Below are 10,526 nucleotides of genomic sequence, written 5' to 3'. Positions count from 1 at the left end.
GTGTGACTTTGCCCATGCGCGGTCTGGTATGCGGGAGGCGTGGCTGGTTATCTTCCATCCGGGGTTATAGGACAATTGTGGTGCACCAGAAGGTGAGGGGAGGCTAGGGTGACGGAGTGTGCAGGGTGTTATCCATTTACCTGCTAGGAACCAGTAGCACATCATTAGGGTGCTGAGTGTGTAAGAGTGTTCTGTACGAGCTAGGCTGGTACCTGTTGCATTGTTTAGCAGTGCAGAGTGAGTTTTTTTGTAAATGTTATTCAATCCCGAGAAGAAGTTGGAGTATAAACAAAGAAAGAATAGAGGCAACGAAAAAACGAACTGTACAGAGAAAATATCCAACAAAATGTTAATATGCGTTCACAAATGAATAATAGTCCTTCATTGATGTTCATAGGATGATTTTAATGCAATCTTCATAAAGTATCTTGAAAAACATGAACTATCAACACAGCCAACGCGTTTCGCCCTAGTTGGGCTTCCTCAGGGCTGTAAATATAACAATAATATAATATAATCAGGATATACATATCCATAGTTTATACAAAAACATTTAAGCAAACATCACAAGATTAATGAAGGAAAATACAAATAAAAATTTACACATGAGGCCCAATCTATTTACATATGAAAACACAAATTGAAGGACCATGAAAGAAACAAGAAAAAACCAAACAGCAAAATCTGGAAGGGAAAAAATAGAACATAACATGACACACCCAATGTATCCAGATGTATTATATAATTGTGTACAAAAGACATTACAAACATTCAGAATTTTCAAAGGAGCCATAAGAACTATTGGACATATACGTATGTAGTCCAAACAAGAAAACAAAAAATAATAAATACTGTCATGACAAGAAATGCACAGAACTGCCGCCTCGTAGGATATACACATATTGAAAACGCTGGCCGGCAGAAAAATTTAAAACATAAAACAGCACAAAAAGTACGAAAGTATGAAAGGGGACAGCGTGAAGAAAATACCAAGGAATTAAGTGCAATATAAATACATGCTTAGAGAGCCACTGACAATACAGCAAGAATGGGCCATATGTCTCCTACACAGTTGGTCGCCTATTATGAACCCACACAGTAAAGCGTGAATACCCAAGAAAAAGGAATCTCACCAGATATTATGAACGAAGAAGGCAAACGGGTAAGGCAATCTTCGGATGGCGCATATAGGTCTCCGTTTCTGAATTGAAACTGTAAAGACAACATATAGCTATAATTTACGATACAAGCTGAAACACGCAAGCCTGACACCCCCATGCCATTATTAAAAAAGTTTTGATACCTATTTAAAGGTTGAGGTATCCAACACCTTCTTATTTCCACTGGGTAAAACAGCGTACGATGAACGAATGTGTAGGCATATAACTGCTTTCGTGAACGCATATAAACATTTTGTTGGATATTTTCTCTGTACAGTTCGTTTTTTCGTTGCCGCTCTATTCTTTCTTTGTTTGTAATATTGGGGTTCTCAGGCAGTGGACCTAAGAGGTGGGCAACATTGGCAAATAAGATTTTGCTGTGAATTTTGTGTATATTGTTGGTAGTGCAACCTTGTAAATCCTTACTGCCTTTCCTTGCTCTGTGTATTTTAAGAAGTTGGATTATCCCTGTACTAAAAAAATCCAACATGAGACCATGTCAACCAGCATTCTTGATCCTGCAATTGCTAGAAAATGAATGTATTATTGTTTCAGTCATCGCCTTTAAAAAAATGTTTTAAAATGTCGTAAATCAATCCTGATGTGATCTTAACAATATTATATATACAATTTTTTTTTTAACTGTCTTCACCCGTGTATGTGAACTTTTATGGTTAACTTTAACAGTTACCGAATAAATAACTTCTGATTTGATTTGAGTGTGTGAGAGTGGGAGTGATAGTCAAAGTCAACGGACAGCATGTGATTCACAACACTGGCCAGTGGTGCTGCTTTATTTATTTTAATGTTTTATAGAGCGCGAACTTGACTATCAATGGCTAAAACACACTGGAACATGCTATAGCAAATTGCATAAACTAGACCTAGTGGTGTTTGCCAATGCTTGTTTCTTTTAGCACTCCGTAAAAGTGCAAGTGTTTCTTTGCGCGCGCTCTCTTATGTGCTACTTCCTTCCTACAAATAATCCACTCCCCAGCACACTCCATCACTCCTCGAACCACAGCTCATCAATCTCTTTCTTTACTCTTTCTTAGTATTTTTTTTGCTTGTTTATGGTATCCTCCTTGTCTCATGCACCTGCCATGTTCTTCTGCCTACTTCCAGTACCCACTACATTAACTTCCCGCCTAGGTGATCTACCATTGCACCCCTGTACCTCCTGTTGCGCCACCTTGGAACTGTAAAAATGGTGATCCATGCATGAACATACACCAACCACAGTGTCATGACACGTCTTCGTACAAGTCATTTCACTTTAATTTTGCTTTGAGCATGAACAAAAAAGTATTTCTTTTTGATAAGTGATTAACAACATTGGCAAAAAACATTACCAAAATCAAGTGATTGAAAAGGCAAGATTTGGGTGGCTTTGCTAATGCTCACCTTCTGTTTTTAGCCTCAGTTTCTATTTTACTCCCGTCGTATCCACTTTCAATGTAATATCATTTAATCTCAACATTTGAGTTGCCATAAATCAACATAAAATGACTTATGTCTCATGTCTCATATGATTAATTTATTGCAGTAAAAAGTATATATATATATATATGAAAAAACACAGTATGCTTACTTCTTAGAACGATAGTGTACTTAAAACAAGCATTGGCATAGCCAATAGGTCTCGCTTTTGGGACCTTATAAGTATTTAGTTATGCCTCAGAATATCCTTGGTGCAACAACATCAACTGTTGCATGGCTAAACACTTATAAGGTCCGAAAGGCGAGACCTATTGGCTATGCCAACGCTTGTTTAAAGAATGTATATAATACCGTTACGGCAAGTTCTACTATATCCGCCAAAGACAACGAAGGGGTCTTTTTAAAACCTGGAAACGTCAGAAACATACTGATCAGGTTAAATTATGAATTGATTGCATTACTATTTGTCTTTGTAAATAATAATTCAATAAAAATTATGTGCATGTTACACTTAAATGTATTTCATAAGTTACATAAGGGAAGTGAATCTGATTTGGCATAAGTCAACAATCACCATTCACAGAAGTGTACAATCAAAAAACCAAACTACATCATTCCCAAGAAAGACCTAAAAACTAAACTGCTCCTGTGTCCACTTCACTAAACCCAAACTTTCGCAGTGAAGAAAGAATACCGAATAAGGACCCTCCTTTTACCAACTAAAATGAATCTCTGCCATTCTGTATTTTAACTTGCGTTGTGAAAAGACTCAAAGGAAATATGGTGCACTAAAAAACGCAATCTAAAAAAATATGAGCAGCGCTGTGAAATTCTGATGTTAGCCGAGATAACCAGAAGCCTTAGAATGAGGGGGGTTAAATACTTTGACTGCATACAATATTTCTATGAGTTGAGGGAGAGGAGGCATACACAGCATACAGAGAGTGGGAAGGAGTAGCTGCATGCGGAAGTAAGGTGGAATACCATATGCTATCACACTGTTTGTCTATCTATATTAAGTGATGCATTAATGGCAGTTTCCCCTCCTCCTGTGTTCGTACCCTCACCTCAAGTGCATGATTGCAGAAGAGGGTGTTAATACTTAATTGGAACATTAGTATGTTGGGACCTCGACTGAAGATAATGAAGTGGCTCAGGGCCAATAATGAATAGTAGAGACTTTCTGCGCCGACATTTTGCTCGTCTCTCTACTTCTTCCAGTTTATTTTAGAATCTTCTACCCTCAGTGTGTTAAGTATTCCATTAGGTATATAGCCCTTCTGACTTGGGCTGTATTAGTTGTTAAAGCTCCTCTGCCTTGTTATAGAAACACAGGCAGGGAAATGTCTTTCAACAATCGTAATAGCCTGGAACTGCCTCAGTATAAAAAGAACAGCAATGGCATTCTACTTTATTCGGTTTCTTCAAATACTTGTACTATTCTGAATGACCATTATGCACGTCAAGAAAAGCAGGTGCTCTTACAGAGCATTACCTGAAGAAACACAGCAACAGGCTGTGCAGCTGAGCGACTTAATGCATTTATTATGCATGTGCACGTGCAAATGAGCAGAGGACGGGGCCAATTCTTCTGACTGTGGGCAAGGATGGGTATTCCGGGTAGTTCTGGAAATATTCTTTTCTGGCACCGTTTGCGTTTTAAACAAGAAAATCAGTAGCTCGTTAAATTTGCCCCTTCACAAAAAGGGTTATCAAATGGAGTGTTCAAGAAATAAAAACTGAACTGTACAGTAAGCTAGAAGTACAGCACTGTGGCAAGACGCGCCGGCCCTTTGTGATGAGGCACGCTGGCCACGACCCCGGCCATATATTTATGTCTTCCTGCGAGCACGAGGGCAGCCGCTTACAAGAACGTTTTACTTCTGGTAAACCTAACTGCAGGAAGGGCAACGGAGAATGGTGTGGCAGCAAATTGCAGAACCCCAGCCGACCTCAGAAATGTTGCACCGACAACAAAAAGAAAAGAACAAGCACATTCCTCGCCCTAAAAGGAGGCAGCCGGGGGAGGGGCGAGTGTAGGCAAAAGTGAAAGCGGTTCACTTGCGAGAGCAAGCAGGGCCAGGAGCCATAATTGCTACAATATGGCGCGGCACGCCCCCGCAAGTGAATCGCCGCACGTGCACGTGTTACCATTGAAGGCAATGGAACGCGTTCACGTTTTTGGCTGAGAAGCCAAAGCGATTGCTAACGGTCTTTTTGCCTGTGCAGTCTATGCAGCGAGACCTAAAAAAGGAATAGAAACTAAATCCTGAACCATGTGATTTTGTTGGCACAAAGAATAGGCATTAAGCAGACTCGAAATTACAGTAACCTGAAACCATTGGGTAGCACATAATGATGAAAAAAAATAAGCACTGCCAAAGCCAATGGTCGTACCTTTTCGAGCCATTGACTTTGCTAGTGCTGAATATTATCAGCAAACAAGCATTGGCATTGCCAATAGGTCTCGCTTTTGGGACCTTAAGTATTTAGTTATGCAGCACAATGTCCTTGGTGCAACAATATCAACTGTTCCATGGCTAAACACTTATAAGGTCCCAAAAGCGAGACCTATTGGCTATGCCAATGCTCGTTACTTGTAGTTCTCTTTTTTAAGCCACCGTTATGAACCATGAGGAGAAACTGCAGTTTACCCGGAAATTCAGTTTTATGATTCCAAATCTACTTGGAGCGCTCTGATACCCAAGGGTCTTGTCCGTGCAATACAAAACTACAAAAATAAATAGTCTGTAACACCCTAGTTGAATAGGCAGTGTGGCATACCACCATTTGTAGTGGATGTGCCAAGTTCGGACTCCACTTCCTATTTCTTTCTCTTTCATTATGACGTAGTGCTACGCTTCCTGTTCACATGGTCACGTCTTCTCCTGCTACATTAAATCTAGGGTCATCCGTCGGTCAAGAAACTGGGGGGAGGTGCACCACCCACTGGGCGTGAAGTTAGTGACCAGTGTTAGTACCTCTAAGAACAATACCATGCATTGCGGTAAAGTTAGCACCTAGAGGGGCGTCTTTGTGTGTGTAACATTCTGTTCAGAATATTCTCAGAAAGATTAACTAACATTTAGATGGAGTCAGTCACAGCATCCCTATGCAGAGAAATGTAGCTTAGCGTGGGTAACTAAACATCTCTGCTAACATTTCATTTCAGGACCAGGATCTCACGAAAATGATTTTACATTCATAAAACATTTCTCTGCAGTCTGACTTTGAGGGTAGTGGAGTATTTTACAGTAGCCTGGCCTGCCGGGAGTACTTTACTACAAATGCTAAGGGTGTGTTCATGCAAGCTGGCCTGGGGTCCTGGGCTATGCGTCTGTTACTGGAGCAACCTTTATCCATTTACCCAGGACATTTGGAGGGCTGACGGGGCTCCAACATGAGGGCAGTGAAAAGTAAAAAGTGGCAAAAGTGTGCATTTGGTTGACTTGTACACTAACCGTTTCTGTGATGTATTCTTGACAACATTCGTGCCTAAAGTACCATTAGTATTATGATTATTGTATCTGCGGGTTTCACTGGCAGGAGTGCGTGATGTTTGTTTTAGACTGCCTTTGAACGCAGACCTGTTATGGTGTCCATGTCGCCATGCTTTTTCAGTGACCCAAGTTGGCTTTATATAGCACTTCCCGATGAGGCATTAGTGTCGAGCACGAATCTAGTGACATTGACGTGGTGGCCAGCATCGCTGCGATCCAGTCTCACCTAATTGCCCCCATCCACATTGTACTCTTAGCCACATATCTGTGTAGCTTGCACCTAGATGTGTGGAATAAATGTCAACCACCATAAGAACACCTTCTTGCTTTTCTAAAAGAACGTAATTATGTTTATTAAATGTTTTATTCAGTGTAAGAGCAAACTTTTTTTTCAGAAAGGCGCCTTGACGGGGATAATAAGAACTACATATATGGAATTGCAATACACAGTACATTCAAAACGCCGTGTACGAGAGAGGCTGCTCGCAGTCTGGCCTACCAGCACTGTTCACATTGTGGTGTGTGGTTTTTCAAATGGTTGTAATGAGCTCTGGTTACTTTGAACTAAATCTAATCATCTTTCTCCTAAGGCGCCCCCAGCCCCCTCTGTGAATAGATGTTTAGCTTCGAAAATGTAGTGGCACGACAAGGGGAACAGAGCAGCTAGCAGCTGTCACTCCAGCCACATTTCTGTTCATTAAAAGCAAGCAAATTTAAAATTTATATGGCTCAGTTGGCAAAATTAGTAGAACAGCTAGGTTTTGAGATCATCTTGTATGCTGATGATACTCAGCTTATGTTCACTCTTGGTCCGGATATAGAAGCAGAGAAAGCACGGTTTGCCAGAGGAATGTTTGTAATCTCTAGCTGGATGACGCAGAACGGTCTCCAGTTGAATCCCGGTAAAACAGAGGTAATGCTAATGGGAAAAGCTACAGCTAGTTGGTCCGATGAATGGTGGCCCTCCCAACTAGGAGCAGCTCCTGTTCCAACACAGTGTGTTAAAAATCTAGGCCTAAAACTAGATCAGTTACTAACTATGAAAAGAACACATTGCTGCCACTACTAGCTCCTGCTGCTATAGTTTGCATTTGCTGCGCAGAGTCCTCTCTTTCATGCCCACGAACCATCGCAGAACCCTGGTCCAAGCCATTGTCATTAGCCGTTTGGACTACGACAATGCTCTGTTGGCAGAAGTGGGAGAGACTCTGCTAAGCAAACTGCAAGTGATTCAGAACACGGACACCAGAATGGTACTGAACCGCCCAGCGGGCTCCCTCTCGGCTGCTTTGCTGAGAGAGCTTCATTGGCTTTCGGTGAGAAAGAGATCGTTTTTTAAGATCTGCTGTCTCACCTACAACGCGCTCAATGGAAGAGGCCCTCAATATCTTCAAAAGAGTCTTGTCAAACATATTCCTAGTAGAAACCTCAGATCCGGTGCTCTTGGTCTTCTACGAGTGCCACGTATACGTTTGAGTCGCACTGGAGGAAAAGCATTCTCAGATCTAGCTCCAAGATACTGGAATAAGCTAACGGTTCCCCTCTGCAAAATCTCTATTTATAGTACTTTCAGAAAACAACTAAAAGCATTCCTATTTTAATTATACTTTCGACTTCCAGCCTCAGGTAAAAATTTATAGACAAGCGCCGAGATGCCCCCGAGTGATTCGCGCGCTATGGAAATGTAAATAACATAACAAAGGCTTGCCTCCCTCCGTAACCGCGATAATCACAGTGCACCAAGGATCAAAGGAGAGTCGGCGCAGGACAGGTGGCGGGTTTGAAACCAAACCTGCTCACTGAAGCTACCCAAGAGGCAAGCTTCCAACGCTCCTGATTTGTGTTGGCTCGTCACTCGATGAAAGAAGGAGCCAACCGGTGAAAGGTGGAGGCTGGCAGACTTTAGCAACATTTCTGTAATTGTTCATGGCGTTTCAGCATGCTTGCAGCAGTGTTCTGTGTACACTCTATCCTCTTCACGGTCCTAACCCAGCCTGTATTTTGAAAAGTAAATCCCCCCCCGGGATGCCGTGCACCCAAAAAAAAAAGATAAAGGCGAAATTATGGCAATGGACACACACTACCACAGCCTCTTCCCTCGCCAAAAAGTCCTTTTCCATGCAATTTCTGATAGAATAGGACCACATGCCTGTTGCTGTAAGAGAACAGACCACAAAGTCAGACACAGACTCATGCACTTTCTTTCCAGCTTTGGCAATGCGCCTTCATAATTATTGCATTTCATTCGGCGCTGGATTGCCTGAAAGTTTAAATAAACAAGCATTGGCCAGCGCCTCCTCGATAGCATTCATGTCACAAGCTCACACACCTTTCAGAAAATAGCGGTGCATCCGTTTTTTAAGCAAGGAGATGCAGAACAGGCGCAGCGCTTCCACCGGATGATGAGGGGCGCATTGTGAAGAGAGAGGGAAGCGAGGAGCTTCATGAATATGAAGAGACCTAAAACAGACCTGTGGCCGCGAGACACGCTCTGTGGTGGGAGAGGGGTAGGGGCATGCGCTGGTCTGGAGAGCAAGCGAGAGGAAAGCTAGAGGACGCCTGATTGCGAGGAAAGCCAGATGGCAGCTGTGCGCATGCATACGCGCTTAACAGCAAGCCTAAGGCAAAAAGCTTGTGGTCTCATTTCTAATGTCCCAACTCACTAAATGTCTCGCCAGACCAGCGCATGCGCCGGCTCAGGCGAGACCTAAAAATGCGTGTTGCTGATGCTTTGCAGCACAGGCAAAAAAACACTACGAATTGAGCATGCATGCGAGTCCTAAACGGGGTCACTGTGAATTATGGTGCATGGAAGGGCCACATTATGCAACAAGAAAAGGTAAGTTATTTGGCGAAATGCACCACATTTTGTGATAGTATTAATTAGTTATTTTGTCATTACACTTGTCTACACTGTCTCGGCATTGGTTGCAGCTCCTTAGCACCAGGTGTACTCCTAAATATAGCAATAACCAACAGGTGACCAGTAAAGCTCGGCAAAAGTACTTCCTCTGCGCTGCAAAACATGTTGCTGTATTCTCAGTAACTTTTGAACCGCTTGCGCTAGACACATTTATTTTGATAAAATGTGCAGATCATGCAGCAGATGATAGATTATGTGGTAAATCTATGTGCAAAAAACATTGCAGCTTCACAATCGCATACCACTGGCCCCCGATCATAAAGCATGCATGCATCTGAGAAATGATGCTATGGTGGGCCAGCATGATGGTGTCACCATGTATGCGTATAGGTTATGATATTGCTGCCATTTATTTTTTCTATTTACCATTCCAAGTTGCCAGATGCCAATCTTGAAAAGGGAATTGAAGAAAAAACACATTTTAAATGTGCGCATTTTTAAAAGTAAATGACTACAATGAGTGCCTATAACTACACTAAGCACAATTTCTCCCCCCCCCCCCCCCACCCCCCGCCAAGGAGGCGAAAAGGCAGAGTTGGTGAGCAACTGAGAAAGAAGTAAACATAGAAAGGAAGTAATGGGCAGTGAGCTGTGAGTGAGGTGGTGCCGGAGGTGCTGCGAAATAAGAAAAATAAAATCATGACAAATCTTTTTTTTCAAGTCAGGTAGGCAGGATGGTACCTAGCATTTGGAGGACAGCTATTTGAGAGTGAAAGCAGAACATAAGGGAGCAAGAAGAGAATCTCATGGAGTGCTGAAAGAAAAGGAAAACTTTTCTTCCCTGGACATGATCAGTGGAAGGATTAAAGTCATCCAATCGAAAGACAGTATAGAGGTTTTCCTTCTGGTGAGAGACAAGAAGAGGAAGAAAAGCCATTAAATACAAAGCAACTAACTGAGAGTGAAAGAATGCCAACCAAAGGTAAGTAATGGAGTGGATTAAAGCCCACTCTTAATTATGCTATGGTTCACAAACTAAAAGCAGTCTGTAGGCAAGTCCTTTAAAGGATAAAGATTGAAAATAAAAAACATTGGTATCGCACCCGCATGGAGGGCCAACAGGGGCTTCTGGGCCACAACTATAGGGCGTGGGGTCGTTTGCCTCTGATGTTCTATGAACTATCCCATAATGGACCAAGTACAGACCCCACAGTACCTGAATCTCAGTGGTAGCAATGGGGAGCAGGCACAGGCTCATCAGGGTGGATAGTGTGGGGTGCTTCAAGCTCAGCTGTAATGGACCTGCAGCATCCGTGGCTCACTCACTCTTCTGGGAAGAGACGCACCAGCTGAAGGTGCACCCATGCTCAGGCTGCGACCACAGGAGGTCTCGTGTAGACAGGCACCTAAAGTCTGTGGTTCCAGTGGCATTGCAGGTCTCGGTCTCATGACAGACTCGCTTTTGGACTTTGGTTGAGATGTGGCCTTGGGCCTGGGATCAAGGATTTCAGGCTGCTTGAATGCCATCTTCTTTGGGCGACACAAACCCGCCACAACACAAAT

The 10,526-nt window shown here is 42.6% G+C and overlaps 1 long non-coding RNA gene across 1 annotated transcript; it reads right to left on the bottom strand.

Moving 5' to 3' along the window:
• Positions 1 to 384: 384 nt before the first annotated feature.
• Positions 385 to 9,491, bottom strand: LOC144755866 (uncharacterized). Its single transcript, XR_013594982.1, has 2 exons — positions 1,134 to 9,491; positions 385 to 489 (listed from the first exon to the last, which is right to left on the bottom strand). It is a non-coding gene; the product is annotated as an uncharacterized LOC144755866 (long non-coding RNA).
• Positions 9,492 to 10,526: the final 1,035 nt, after the last annotated feature.

The sequence above is a fragment of the Lissotriton helveticus genome, chromosome 5_1, assembly GCF_964261635.1.
Source record: "Lissotriton helveticus chromosome 5_1, aLisHel1.1, whole genome shotgun sequence".
In the NCBI taxonomy this organism is placed as follows: domain Eukaryota; kingdom Metazoa; phylum Chordata; class Amphibia; order Caudata; family Salamandridae; genus Lissotriton; species Lissotriton helveticus.
The sequence above is the reverse complement of the archived record's forward strand: the minus strand, read 5'-3'. Positions and strand labels throughout refer to the sequence as shown.